At 38.0% G+C, this 16,056-nt stretch overlaps 1 long non-coding RNA gene across 1 annotated transcript; it reads left to right on the top strand.

The window, feature by feature from the left end:
* Window positions 1-8,245: 8,245 nt before the first annotated feature.
* LOC143881054 (uncharacterized) lies at window positions 8,246-14,951 on the top strand. Its single transcript, XR_013251842.1, has 4 exons — window positions 8,246-8,332; window positions 9,319-9,447; window positions 11,907-12,074; window positions 14,279-14,951. It is a non-coding gene; the product is annotated as an uncharacterized LOC143881054 (long non-coding RNA).
* The last annotated feature ends 1,105 nt before the right edge of the window (window positions 14,952-16,056 follow it).

The raw sequence follows: 16,056 nt of genomic DNA, 5'->3' as shown, positions 1-16,056 counted from the left end.
AATCTACAAACTATTTTCACACATAAATTCTGAAAAACTTCACATTCATCCAATATTTTGGAGAAACCTCTGAGATAATTGCATGGGAATGGAATCCAAAGTCGTAAAAGAGAGACTACGAGAGAAAAATAAATAAATTTAAAGAACATCCACAACATCATGTGAATAACACATCATCTAAAGGATCTACATAATAGCCATAAGATCATATCATTTGAAGGAAATTTCTTCTTCAAATGACAACGATTTCATCACAAATTCAAATCTAGTATTTTCATAAGAATTAAAAACTCAGATCAAAGTAGAATAATACCTTTTCTCTTTAGATATTCCAACATGGCACGATCCAATTTACCGTTTCTTCTCTAAGCTTTAACGCCAAATCCGCAACGATGACAATGAACAAATAGCGGAAAATGATCGGATCATAGCCCATATCTGATCGGAGAAGAAAATGAAACTAAAATCAGAAACAAGGATTTGATCTCTGAGAATAAACCAGATCTTAAAGGTAAACTTATTTAAAGATGTATTGGAAATGATGAGTGCGATTGAATGGAGAATCGACTAAATTTGCAGTAAGAATAGCCAGATCTCTGAAAGAGATGAGAAGATGAAGGAGAAATATCAGCATTATAGCAAATTCAAAAAGAAAAAGAGAGAAAATGTGCCGATCGGAGCTTAAGTTCTGGCCAGTAGATCTGCCGGAGAAGATCGGAGGTAAGGAAAAAGTAAAATCTCTCTCTCTCTCTCTCTCTCTCTCTCTCTCTCTCTCTCTCTCTCTCTCTCTCTTTCAGCGAAAATGAGATCTCTTCCTCTTAATTGAATGAATGCTAATTCCTCTACAACTTCAGATCCGATTGGAGAAGAAGATCTGAAAGGGGAAAAATGAAAAATACTATTTCTATCAAAACTTACAGAGATTTAAGGTGATAGAATGATCGGAACATGGCCGGAGGATGATCGGAGCTAGATCAGAGGAGGAAGACAAATTTGGGGTTTCAGATCTGATTTTCTCTCTTCTCTCATTCTCCCTCTCTCTGCTTCTCTCTCTCACAACTTAAAAAGAGGGTGAAAAAGAGGGTGGATTTCCGACAACGATCGGAGAAAATGATCGGCGAGGAAAGAAAGGGAAAGAAAAAAATCAAATCTCGCTCTCTGCTCTCACTCTCTCTTTTTTCTGGATTTTTTTAGACGATAATGAATAGTTCCCTCTCTGATTTTTCAATTTTTTTATACATCAAAGTAACAGTGTTGATATCCGCACATCTACTTGATGAGGCGCGCGGAAAAGGATGAGGCGCGCCCGCCCCTTTTGTCCTATTCGGCCCGGGCGCGCCCATCGCAGGATAATTCACCCCCCTTCTCACTCGGACATTCCCTTCCACAGATAATTCACCCCCCTTTATGCACTTCTACTACGCCTCCTTCTCGGTTCGTCCTATTTGCCAAATCAAGTTGGATTTTGCCGAAACTTTACGGGGACCTCGGTGGGACCATAAACTGCTTCAGAGTTCAATTTGGGAACCCAACTCACCGATTTGACGAGGCTTGGTACAAGCAACTCGAACCTGGGTCCGGTCAAAATGGGGTGTCTACAATACCTTGGAGCATCCTTTTCACATGACATTGCCAAGGTTCAATGCCAACTACTACCTCAAAAACTACCAAGGAGACAATGGGAGGACAGGAGTCTTACAAGAACTAGCAAAATTGGATTTCAACATCGTTTAGTCGTTGCACCAAGGAGAGCTTAGAGCCATTCTAAAGTAAGCAATTCTGTTTCCAATTGAATTTTACTTCAGACTAATATCAGACTTTCTAACTTAATGACTTCTCCTTCCAAATTCAAGTGGTGGAAAGACCTGGGTTTGTCGAAGGAATTATGTTTTGTTAGAGACCAACCAGTGAAATGGTTCTTGTGGCCCATGGCAATGCTCTCACACCCTCAATTCTCAAAGTACAGAGTTGACCTCACAAAACCCATATCGCTCGTTTACATAATTGATGACATTTTTTATGTTTATGGGACACTTGATGAACTAATCCTCTTCACAGAAGCAGTTAATAGGTGTGTATACAGGTTCTATTAACAAAATTTGTAGATGTAGTTACTTGTACTTGTCAATAGGTTATGCATAATGTAATGGTTGTGTATCCAAACAAGTTGTGGATGTGGATATATTTATGTGGTTGTTTGTATTCAAATGTAAACAGGTGTACACCAGATTAACACATGTGTTGTAGTGTAAATGTACCGAAATTTAGGGAGAATTAAACAATAAGTGATTTAAAAAAAAAAAAAAAAAACCAAGATTCACCGATGGTCATGTGAACGTCGCTGTATAGTGACGGACTCACATTTAGCGACGGTTATGACCATCGGTAATATTAACAACGGTTACTAAATCGTCGGAGATTCAAACCATAAATCCACCCTTATGGTTCTATCACCGACGGTCGTGGCCGTCGGTAATTATACCGACGGTCAATAAAACATTGGTGAATGGTTAATCTACACCGACACTTTATAAACCGTCGGTGTAGTTGCCATTTCCGGCATTAGGAAAAAACAATTTGCGACGTTAATAAACGTCGGTAGAAATATATACACCGACGTTTGTTAGAAAGCGTCGGTAAACACCTTTAGGCACGGTTGAATTGGCAACAGTCCATGAAACTGTCGGTGCATCATATACCGATATTTTTTGGTATATACACCGACGGTCACGACCGTCGGTGAAACTCATTTTTCTTGTAGTGAATGGGGAATTGACTCATCACTTGAAACATACAAAACCTATGGTCATGGATCAAATCCCATAGTAGCACATATGAAGTGTGTTGAAAAGAAGAAGGAAGAAACGAAAACAACCATTCTCAAATGTACGTTCACGAATCACTTATCTTTGAGCTTGTTCAAAACCTAAAGGAAATCGACCCTTGAAAATCCCATCTCAGCCCCATTAAAATTAAACCACCCCTCTTCTCCCCAAAACTTCTATTCTTAGTCATCCTTTTGCCACCCGAAAGACACTTTTATACGGTCTAGTAAACCTTCCCAACCTCCATATTCTACATTCCGTTTAAACAACTAAGAACTTCAGCCAACCCCAAACCATCTTCCATCACATCTTTAACCGATTAACTGATTAACCACCTCACTCCTTACGTTAAACCAACCCCAAGAATACTTACACCTTTGTTAATTGAAACCTATCCAAATTCCTTCGCATTTTTAATTAACTGAATTCAATTCTTGATATCTTTAACCTCCTAACAACTTTTCTTGATTCTTTTAAGAACCTTCTTATTAGTTTACCCATAGGATTCCCTACACAACATCTTCCCTTTAATTACATTAGTTTCACCCCATTTTCTCCTTTTATAGCCCTTTCCCCATCCCTTTTCCTTTTCTCACATAACTTTTCCTTCCCTATTCCTTATTTTTTCCCATTTCCCTTTCTTTCTCTCAAGAAATTAAAACTTCTGCCACGAGATTGTGCATTAGGTATCAGAGCTTCTGTTACTATGCTACCCTGTGCCAATTGGTATCAACGCTTCCACATCAATACACTACTATGAATTAGTAAAATTAATTGAAAATTTATGCATATTTTATGCATGGTTTTACGATGCACAGAAACAATTTAATGTAGAAAACTTCCATAAAATCGATCACTAAAAGTATTGTTCGATTACATTGTGATCTATGATTAATTGGATCTAGTCTTGGCTGTTCATTAGGTTGATTGCCGATAACAATAGGGGTGTTAATGGACCTAAACAGTCAAATGGATGCTATGATTCGAACTTGGACGGACAGTGGCACATTAGTGCCATTTGTAGTCACATTATGATCCTCATCATAGGATCCCAAATGTTTTTTGATTAGATTTAGAAAACTCCATAAAATCCGTTGGATAGTTCCATATCCGATTAGATGATGCGGATTTGCAAAAGTACCATCATTATTTTTGACATCAACTATTTTTTCGAAGGGTTCTTTTGTAAAAATAAACCTTATAGTATACAAATACACCCTTAACATCAAGTCTCCCTCACTGTCTCTCTTCTTTTCCATCTTCCCTCCTCTTCTCTCGTTCCCATTTTCTAACTCCTCACAGAGCTTGCCGCTCGTTGAAAATACCTTGAAATAATGTATTTAAAAGCTTTGTATTGCTTCTAGGCATATTGCATCATTTAAAAGGACATTTAGATTATTTTGAAATGGTGTATAAGTAATTTCAACCATGGTTTGACTAAAATATTTTTCTGTCTAAATTCCTAGAACTATATCTTTAGGGAAATGATTTCAGCACAACTATATTTTGACACATGCACTCATGTATCTTTTCTTTTAGCATTTAATTGTCACATAAGTGCATCTGGGGAACCGTAAAAACCCTTTTACATCTCTTTAAATACTAAAAGACAAGAAACATGAGCATCTTGTATCAAAACATGTTGGTGTTGAAATCATTTCCCTATTTTTAAATAGGCACATTTTTAAAATGAGTTGATGAGATTGCCTTAGGATATTGAAGAGGGAACAGCTTATCGTTATTGTTATACACTCCCTTTGGATTTCTACGAAATTGCCGGTCATGAGTGAACAAAATGAGGTATTTGTAGATGATCTTATTTGGCAGTATGTGAAACAACCGAATGTTGAAGCAAATAGACGATAAAATGTTGGCACCTAACAAACAACTAGAGTCTAGAATTCAGATTTTTCCAAATACCTAGAGACCCTTAAAACTTTACCCAGCCATAAAACTATGTAGGGATTTGTGGATGATGTCTATAGATTTCGTTCTCTCGGGGATTCCTGAGCCTAGAAGGATTTTACCTTCACTGCACTATTTAATTACCTTAATTAATGTAATTAAATATACTATATGTTTCAAATACTTTAGATAACTAAAAGAGATTGTTTAAATACCTTGAAAGTGTAAATTTTTCTATAAATATTAAATACCATATACGAAAATCTATATACTACGAGGAACTATAACATCATGCGATTTAAATGCATGCAGCTGAAAAATTAAAAAAGGAAAAGGAAGAGTGGCTCTAGGCCGATGCATATGACTCATGTATATAACCAGATTCATTGATACGATGGACAACCATTAGCCCTGCCATTTCAGATGGTCTGATGGCCTCGCCTGGTTCAATGACCATCGAACCAATGTAGGTGTCCACAACAAAAAAGCTAAACTCACACAATGATTGGATAATGCTAGAACCTTGACCAATATGTTATCCTCAGGGGCCCTCCAAGAAACGTTAATGCCATGTCCGTTTGAGATTATGCCAACCGATTGTGAGTCCAAAACCAATAATATGAGTCCAATTATTGGTTTTGGACTCACAATGGGTTGGCATAATCTCAAACGAACAGGGCCTAAACTATTAATTTATGTAGGTATTGACATTTCGGATGGGGCATTTGTGTGGCATGGAGCTAAGACCATGTACGTTAACTCATAGAGATCAAACATTTTCTATGTAGACCCAAGGTTAGATTATTTTGGCCCACAAAAATATGAGTAGAGAACCATACGTTATCTGCATGAATCATGTTAGTGCATAGGGCGTGCTCACTCTACGGTGGCATGGGTAGACAGATTACATGTAATTATAAAACTAAAAAAGTTATTAAAAAATCCTACACAGAAAACTCACTTTTACACACCTTCCTAAAAGATAGTTATTGGGCCCTAATTGGCTGAACTTATGCTTGCAGTTTGGATAAATGGATTTGACCACGTGAAGGAGGTAGAAATGGTCCACGGGCACAGCACGGCCCGTTTGCCACCTTGACATTGAGTCTAAATAGGAAATCAAACTTGCCCCTTAGAACGTAGGGCAAGAAAGATTCTCCGTCTCTCTAACATAGCAACGTCACCAAAGAGAAAGTGTTATAAAGGGAAGGTCCATTTGAAGAATAACTACTTCTGCATAAAATCAGGGGGCCATTATAGAAACCAGTTCCCTTGAGGAAACTTGGTGCTTATCTCCAAAGGAAATCGCTCAGTAAGGAAAGACTCCTATTAAGGGATCTCCATGCTCAAAGATATGTATCTTCTAGTCACTAGCAAGAATTACTCTTCAGTTCTCCAACTGCTTGGTTTTATCCTGTTTGTGCCAATTTCTGACTTGAGCATCGAAGTGGTCTCCTAGAGTCACAACTCTGAGTTTCTGTGAGCCCAGATCCATTACAAATTGGAGGTCTACCAGCCATTGATCGTGGAACCAGATTTCGACATCATCAGATTGACGCCAACCATGGGACTCTTCAAGTTCTAGGATGAAGAATCCTGCAAACCCTCAACCAAGCAACATCATCAGAAGGAGCTGTGTCAATCTTGGCTCCAATTCAAATTAAGTTCCTCCGACGAGGGAAAACCAACTTCCACAGGTGGAAGAATCTCCGGTGTCCACCACACAGTCGCTGGCAGGGCGTACGATGTTCATGAATTTGTCTCGGCAAGTGACTGATATAGCAGGTATACTCCAAGTTCTTATTCGTAGCATACCTCCTTTGCTAGTCATCCCGGCTATTAATGTTACTTCATGGGTCTCTAATGCCTGTGCCATCCCCGTTGAGCAAGATCAGGAGGACGAATCACCCTTGGGAAGGAACCCGAGGAGTATAAGACCGAGGAACACCACGCCAACGGCTTCTGTAACAAGCATGGTACAGAACCAGGTACCACGGTTAACCCTGTAGTTTGGAACCAAGCTACAGCAGATCTAGCACTCCCTAACCCTGTAGTTCTGAACCAACCTAGAGTTGTCACGGTGACCATACCGACACCATACTGTCATCCCGTTACCAGCCCGTGAGTCTTGGAAACTCTACCTATAAAAGGGAAACCCCCACTTCAAATTCAAGGCTATGCTACCATCTAGGTACGCTAAACCGACGACTCAACTTCGAGAACTTCTTTCTTTGCTCAGGTTTCATCTGTTTCTTCGTTTGGGTTGAGTGTCGAAGGGTTTCCCTAGAGTTCCGACTCTGGGCAGTCCTGATAACTTTCTATGAGTGCAGGACACAGGATGAACTGACCACTCTTCTCCCTCAGCAAGACCAAGAGGACAGGATCCATCCGAGCACTGAGGTCAGATCCCAGCAGCAACAATGGGACAAAATTATCTTACCTTGGGTCCTACATAGTCGGTACTTCTGTTGTACCGCCTGCCTAAACTAAACTTAACGCTTGGGCACCATATAAAAACTCATTAGTTTTTTTTTTAAAGATGAAACTTTTACACACCTTCCTAAAAGAAATGTAATGAGCCTGATCAATTTTTCTCAACAACATTTGGCCGAACTTGTGCTTGCAGTTCGGATGAATGGATCTGATCATGTGCATGAGGTAGAAAAGGTGAGTGACTGTTTTTTTAAGAATGATTCTTTTTTTTTTATGCGTAAGCTGGGGTTTAACGGGGACCCCTACCGCTATAAGAATGATTCTTTATAGCGTTGCCCTTGTGTTGCTCCCCACTTTTGTTTCAAACAAAAACTACAAGTTTGGATAAATGATCGATATTCAAATGACCTCATTTGGGTGATTCTAGGCTTTGGATCCATCAAGCCCCATCAAGCATCATCTGGAGTCGGCTAAGAAAATCTAAACCATTAATTTTTATGGTCCCGTATTCTATGCATGAGACCAAGACCTTGTGGGTTGGCTCATGATGTCCTACAAGATTAGCCGTATTGATGTCACATACATGCTCGCCCCCAACCCAGACACACAAGCCCCCAAATCCTACTAGACCCAAAAGTTACCTTTTACCATGGATTGTATAAAAGTTATTTGTTGAAAACATCTAAATTAGAGACTATCCTAGACCGGTGATCTATCAAGCCTCGTTTAGGGTTTTGACAAGAAATTCTAAACATTGACTTGTATAGCCCTTTATCTTTCCTATATGCTAGCATATCCCCTTGTAGGACCCACAAATTGCCTATATTCGTCATTCCTTGAATACATTCGAATCCAAGTGATATGACAGAATATTGTCCATTGAGTTTTCAATCGCATTCACACCCTATAGTCGTCCCTTTTTTCATCACCGGGCACCCTCGTGTCGTGTAAAATAGCAATTATATATGGATATGTGTGACAGAGAGGGGGCTGGACCAGGGAAGAAATGGGGATAAATATATTAACATACCGACTTCTAACATCTATTTATACACCAAACTACGAGTTCATTTTTGGCGATTAGGGTTTTGGATTTCCAAGGATGGGAAACCCTAGTTTCGTAGGTATGTGGAAGAAGAGGTGTAGAAGAGAAGAAAAAGGGCGAGCAGGTTCGTTTAGCAAAACCCTCTTCGTAGTTTGTTAATTTCCTCATTTTCTTCTTATCGCTGTTTCTCATCCAGTTTTTTTATATTGGGGTTTCATGTTATATCTCTTTTCTCTCCTCTCTGTGTGTATAAAACCCTAATCAGTGTATATGGATGTTATGAAACTTTGCAAACCCTGTTTTGTATTCGAAACCCTATGTCTCAAATAGTAAGAGAGACCAGATATAAGAGAGGGAGGAGAAAGCGGAAGGTTATCTTTGTTTCCGCATACATCTCTATGTTACTTTCTCGATTTGTGGTTTATGTTTGTGTGTGTGTGACAGAGAGGTTCTCTTTGTTTCCGCATGCATCTCTATGTTTCTTTCTCCATTTATCGTTTTTTTTTTGTGTGTGTGTGTGTGTGTGTGAGAGAGAGAGAGAGAGGATATCCTCGTCTCGACATACCTCTGTATGAGTTTCTTTCGTTTTCTGGTTTAGGTCAGTAACCTATGCAATATGGTCTATTCTTTTTTTCTTTTCTTTTTTTATTTTTATCATTTATCTCTCTCGTCTCTCGTGTCGTGCTCTATAATAATTTTCTATTTTATCTGGATTGTTATTTTCACTAGAGAAATTATATGATGCCCGACCCTCAAAATGTAAAGGGCAGAAGGAGACAAAACCTGCTGCATTGGTTTTTGAACCAAGGAAAAGTAAAAAAACGGTGCTTTCCCTGGGATTAAAAATCAAGGGAGAGAGGGTTTGTCTCTATCCGCCCTTTATTTTGACGGTCGGGCATCATATAATTTCTCTTTTCACTAGGCTATTCTTTTTTCATTGATGCATGTGGAGTATCTATTCTGTCGTTGCTTCTTCATACCCCTCTCTCGCATTGTGTATTGTGTCGATTTTTTTGTTCTACTTAGTATTTTTGGAAGATTAATGTTTTTAGAACAATTTAAATGATGAGGCTCATAAGATTGTGATGTTTTTGCTGTTGTAACAAACAGGTACACAAGGTTGTAGGCCAGCAAAGTCATGTATGCCAAGAGTGAAAATGAAGCAGGTGCAATTGCTCTATCAATGGAATAGGTGCAATTGCTCCGTGAATGGAACAGGTGATATAGGAAAAAATAAAGGTAAATTCCTCAATAAGATGGTAATGTTACATTTAATAAACTCTACTTTGCAATTATTCCGTGGGCTTTGACTTTTAAATATTTTTTGACACATGCTTAAATAATTGAAGTTGTTGACACAAATTGGCTATCTATGGTGTATGGGCACATCTGTAATATATACTAAGCAGCTAACTTTCCATGTATCATTCATTTTTTCGAAGAAAAGTTTTTCTCTTGAAATTCGGTAGAAGTATTTAATTAGTCGGTATATGAATTCAACTTCGTTGAATAAATGGTCAGTTAGGTATGAGAAAATCTCACCCCTTAGTGGTGTTTTTAAATTTCTCCTGTGGCTGGGTTAATACTACTTTTAGGTCCCTCTCCCATTTATTTTACTAATAATTTCTCTTACCATTACTAATTGCAGTATTTATTGGGAAGAATATATATATTTTTAAATTATTTTCCTAAAAAGTCAGTTACTGCTAATTGCGCTTTTCTCTACTAATTTATCTTTCCCCTAATTATAGGATTTATTGGCTCACTAATTTTACTTGACATTAATTTTGGGATTTATTGTGAGACGTCCTTACCTTACCTTACCTTACCTTCCATGCTTTTTGGCATTTTGACGCTATCAAATTGTCACCTTCAAAATCGTACTATTCCACTTTTTCCCCCCCCTCCCAACAAGAGCAAAACATTTCTAATGATCTAAAAACCCAAATCTTAGAAGATGTAAAGCCACTGAGAAAAAGGTTGGACAAACTTCAAAAGCTTAAGTTTGAGTTTCAGGTTGGCACGCTTCTTTTGTTGTTATTTTTTATATTCCTGTCTATAGGGTTGCACTCTTCTTTTGTTGTGATTTTTTATATTCCTGTCTATAATCTAGAGACATCTCTCTCTCTCTCTCTCTCTCTCTCTCTTGAATGGATCATCTAGAGAGAGATCTCTATTTCTCCTTCCAAAAGAGAAGGTGTTTTGCTTCTTCTTTTTTTTTTAATTCTTTTTTGACAGATAAGAAATGGAAAATTTTAGGGTGTGTTTTTTCGAATAAAAATGAATTGGTGGGTTAAGGCTATGATTTAGCCGACACTTTGAATTTATTGCTGACTCAAGTGTCCTGCCGTGACCGACACGACACACGTGCCCACAAGTGTCGATACTCCTTTGGACACTTTTTAAATGCACTGTTAGGAGTGTTCTTAATGTGCTCATATGTGGACACGCTTTTGTTCCGTCTCTAGCGTGACATTCTATTTTATTATTGGATTTGGTGTTTACCTTCATTTATAATTAACTCTTTGTTTTTAATGGTATCATTTATAATTAACTCTCTTTCTCTTTTACCATTCTAAAAATAAACTAAAATTAACCCTTCTTTTGACTAATATTTGTTATATCCCTCCCCTAAACCTAAAACCCTAAACAAATTCTTATTCTAATACTATATTCATTGTATCATATTCGCCTCCCTTTCTTGTTGTATATTGGAGACGGAAGAGAACTAGATTACATTGATAAATGCATTGTTATTTGATTAATGCTAAAATTTATTATTTTATTAAATGAATATCATATTTATATTGTTATAAATTATGATAGTAATCAATAGTTTTATGCATATGTACATGTCACCATTTCTAGATTTTTTAATGTTGCCATATCAGACAACTCGTATCCGTGTAAAAACCTGACACACGAATCCGTATTGACAAGTCATGATTATATATACTTTCTATTTTTCCCATGTGCCCGTTTCTAAATTTTGGGGGTTTGTTGTGTGTCTGACACTCCGTGTCAGTGTCGACATGCAACACTTGTGTCCGTGTCCACAAATCATACGGTTAAGCACTTAGGTTTTCAATGGGAGTAGATGATTAACAGAGAGGGGGAGAGAGAGATGGGAGGTCTCTTTTTACGTGTTTATGGTCGTAAGCATCAATCTTCACACCACTTTCTACAAGGTTTGTTCTAATCTCAGCCGATTATGCCTAGTTTCTCACCACCATCTTTTACTTCATTGAAGACGATGCAAATCCCACTAGTTTCTTGAAACATCCAAAAATCTTGATTTCTTGTTAACCAGTTCTTGATTTAAGAATTACATCCACCACCTTTGTAACCCACCTTTCCCTTTCTTTAACCTCTCACCTTTCTTGATTTTCTTCACCACCCAAATACGACTACACAATTTACTCTTTGATACCCAAAACAATCTTCTTGAAACTACCTTAACCTTCTAGTTTTTCCTAAACCAACTCGAGAGCCAATTCAAGAAATCTAAGAAAATTAACATCCACATTCCATTCAATAAAGATTTCCATTACTTTCAATTAGTTGAATCATTTTCCAACAATTCCAACAATCATTTTCAACTTTTGCATCACAATCATTTATTTTTATTTTAAAATAAAATCTCTTTTTATATTTCTAGTTTAACAAGGCAATTAATTTGGTGGCCACCACTTGTGTAGGAAATCCTTTCAGTCGCTCGAGGCTCGAGATTAGAGATAAAGTCTAGTCAAGAAAAGGGAAGCAAGACATCGTTGCCTGATTCTCATCAAAATCTAGAGATGAAACTGGAAAATGTTATCTCGCTTTATAGCTGAGCATTCAAGTGTTACAATCAGTTCACTCGTATGGTATGAAACTTCTCTCCAAGCTATAGTATTTTCTAGCTTTTTTCAAGGTAGGGTTTTGAAATATGGCAACTCTAAAACCCTGTTTTGTATTTCGTTCCCATTTTAAAACCATGTGCAGCCTAAGCAACACTTCGATTATTGTCAGATGATAGTTGAAAAGGCAAAGTAAAGGGGATCTTTAGGAGTTTGTTTTAGGCACACATTTATGGGGATCCACTCAGGTCCTAATCAGATGTGATCTTAATTAGAGAATTCCTCTAATTATCCTTGATGTTTGAGTCCAAGTCTATTCTGATGACTGTGTCAAAATGTCCAGTATCCAAAACCAAAATAACACTATTGTACTTCCACTAAAAAATTTACACAATGTTTGTTACTGCCTAATGCCAAGCATAAAAATTTGCGTATTTGTTATGAAATAACTATGACCCCCTTGTGATTTAAGGATTTTGGTCCAAAAGTTCCTATTTTGTATTTTCTTTCAAAGAGAGACTAAAGGAGCATATTGTTTATGAAGTCAGTGTTTTGAAAGGTCTTACTGTTTCTGCGCTTGAGTGCATATCTCTGCTTGAGTACTGCAGAAACAGGGTGGACCCACATTTTTTTTTTGGGGGGGGGGGGGGGGGGGGGGGCGCGGGCGCGGGCGCAAAGCATTCATTTGATGGGCCCTATGATAGATAGGGTGTCTACAAAAAATCACCTCCATTGGATCATCCTAACCCGTCCATTTGTGGAGGGAAAAAATGGGCAGATTTGTGGACAAACAATATTTGTCCATTCTTCCCTCCACAAATGGACACCCTAGGATGATCCAATAGAGCTTATTTTTGGTACACACCATATCTATGACAGGGCCCATCATATGAATGCTTTGATTCCCCCCCCAAAAATGTGGGCCCACCCCAGTTTTCTGCACTTTAGCGCAGATAAGCTTTCTGCTCGAGTGCAGAAACTGTTTTCCGATTTTGAAAAGTAATTTCCACAGCGTCCTTAGAGTCAACTTTTGTAAAGTATCTTTGCTCTTATTTTTGAAATGAAAATATTACCCTTATGTTAAAAACTCAAACTTGCTTTTCTAATCATTTTGAACTCACAAGTTACGTCCCGACTTTCTTCCTTCTAATAACCTCAAACAATACACTGACAGTAGAGAAGAGAACTGTTGTTGTTTCTTATAATTGTTTCTTTTTGGCGGAATAAACAAAATGCGCTGCCCTTTTTCTTATTGTTGTGGTTGGTGGTGAGAGATCAGATAGAGGAAAGGCAGTACGATTTTTTGTATTCAAAATCTTGAAAAGGATAAGGGTAGTTTCTTTGTCCCTATTATTGTGTTGTTTTTTTATTCAAGCCAATGGTGAGGATGTCTGCTATTCGGGAAACTCAGCCTTGTTAAGTTTTTGTGACATATGAAGCTAGGGATTTGCTACTGACGTTTGCAGAAGGCATTTCACGGATTGGCTGTTGCAGGAGAAGAGCAGCCACATAGTCTTATTGTTCAACAGATTTTGTCTTATTCTTTTAATTCATCTGATGTGGCTGCCCTCATGCAACCACCGGTTTGCAAAATGTCCTCTACGATGGTCCCTAGCAAATCCCATGAAACTATATATTGTTTGCAGTCTTTAACCTTCTAATATTCTATGGAGAGTACTGTCTTCTATGTATGAAACTAGGGATTTGCTAGCGCCATTGCAGAAGGCATTTCACGGATGGTCTGTTGCATCTGACAGCCGCCATCCAGGCTCTGCATCTGACAGATTTTGTGTTCATTCATTAGGTGGCTGCTGTAAGATGCAACAGACCATCTGCAAAATGCCTTTTGCGATGGATGCTAGCAAATCCCATGAAACTATAGATTGTTATTTTGTTTTTGACTAGTTTGCCTTCTGGAACACACTGAGCATCATATGCATAGTGCACGTTTCGATTTGTTGGGCTATGCTAGGTGACTCGAGCACAATTGATATTTTCAATATATAAGAAAAGATTCAATCATTTCTTTTTGGCATCTTTTCGGTAGGATCACATATTGCATATTGGATACAAAAGTAACCTAAGAGGGGTACTTGAGCATTAAAGCGTGAAATCTTAGTTTGATCAAGCAAAAAGCCCGAGCATGTGGAGAATCATTTTTTACCGCCTTTCTTAAATCTAACGTAAAACCGTGGAGACTTATGGAGATGTTGAATTTTGTGGACTTGCAGGAATTGACGAGGGTTCAAGCTTCAGAGTCTCAGTTAAATGCGTAATGTGAGATCAAGTTCAGGTAATGTGAGATCAAGTTCAGTTGAATCTTTGCCGCTTGTCAAAATCAGAGCCGACAATAAAAGAGAAGTGAGAATAGAGTAAGGTGCAATACTATCTCCACTAGCTAAGAAGGGATTGCCACACATAGTAGCCATACAAGCGGTCTTTTGAGCCTTCATTGCCGCTTGTCAAAATCAGAGCTGACAATAAAAGAGAAGGGGCGACACATGTCAAAATCAGAGCCCACAATAAAAGAGAAGGGGCGACACATGTCAAAAAGGGCCACGGGTCAAAATCTAAGCCGACAATAAAAGAGAAGGGTGAGAATTGTGATTCGTGATTTTAGAGTGAAGATGAGCCTTTTTGGATTACTTGCCTTTTTTGGATTACTTTTTATAAAAAGGGGCTAATGATATTGGCACTACCATGTTTTAATAATTGCACATTTTTTATTGGCTTTAAGGCTTCTTTTTTTTATAACTATAATAATTTTTTTACCGCTGTTTAAATAATGAAACGAAATGAGTTACTGCAATTATCTCTGCCAATATCATTTGCTGAAATGAAAGATTGTTAATTTGTTTTTGTTTTTTCATACAATACGTGCTTATAAAGAACCCAGTTTATGCAGTTTATATTGTACATGCAAACAGTAAATTGTTGATTTTATGGAATAACGAGGGTGTATGCATCTTCTCATCTCCAATTTGGAAATGCTCGGATTCCAGGTCTTTTGAGGCCCCAATACAAGTTGAATAAAAGCCCAGTGAAATGCAATTCAGTTTTACTGTTTGAAGTATGTTTCCTTGCACCCAATATCACCGTAAATCTTTATAAATTGTTATTAGTATCAAAATTAATGGGTCAAATATCTACTTCTAAAATGTTGCTTGGTTAGGCAAAATCATATGTTCAGCCCCAAAAGTAGCACAAAACTGGGAACACATTAAAATGAGCTAGATCTGTTTTAAAATTGGTTTTATTTCTTAATTATGTTGACTCTCTCTCTCTCTCTCTCTATATATATATATATATATATATATATATGAGGAAAATGATTGTGAGCTTGAAGCTCATATAGCTTATATGAGCTTGAGGGCCCAAACACATGGGTCACACATTTTTTGTGGTGATCCAAACCATTCATTTGCAAGGCCCCATCATAGATAGGGTGTGTACCAAAAATCAGCTCCATTGGATCATCCTAACCCCTCCAAAAGCGGAGAGCAAAAATGGGCAGATTTGTGGCAAACGGTGTCTGTCCATTTTGCCCTCCACTTTTGGATGGGTTAGGATGATCCTATGGAGCTGATTTTTTGTACACACCCTATCTATGTAAGGGCCTTTCAAATGAATGCTTTGGATCATCCTAACCCCTCCAAAAGCGGAGGGCAAAAATTGGCAGATTTGTGGCAAATGGTGTCTGTCCATTTTGCCCTCCACTTTTGGATGGGTTAGGATGATCCTATGGAGCTGATTTTTTATACACACCCTATCTATGTAAGGACCTTTCAAATAAATGCTTTGGATCACGGAAAATGATTGTGAGCTTGAAGCTCATATAGCTTATATGAGCTTGAGGGCCCAAACACATGGGTCCCACATTTTTTGTGGTGATCCAAACCATTCATTTGCAAGGTCCCATCATAGATAGGGTGTGTACCAAAAATCAGCTCCATTGGATCATCCTAACCCCTCCAAAAGCGGAGGGCAAAAATGGGCAGATTTGTGGCAA

Source organism: Tasmannia lanceolata, unplaced genomic scaffold (genome assembly GCF_043159265.1).
Source record: "Tasmannia lanceolata isolate RefF3 unplaced genomic scaffold, GAP_Taslan_0.1 ptg000007l, whole genome shotgun sequence".
NCBI classification, from domain to species: Eukaryota; Viridiplantae; Streptophyta; class Magnoliopsida; order Canellales; family Winteraceae; genus Tasmannia; species Tasmannia lanceolata.
This window is presented reverse-complemented; position numbering and strand designations above follow the sequence as displayed.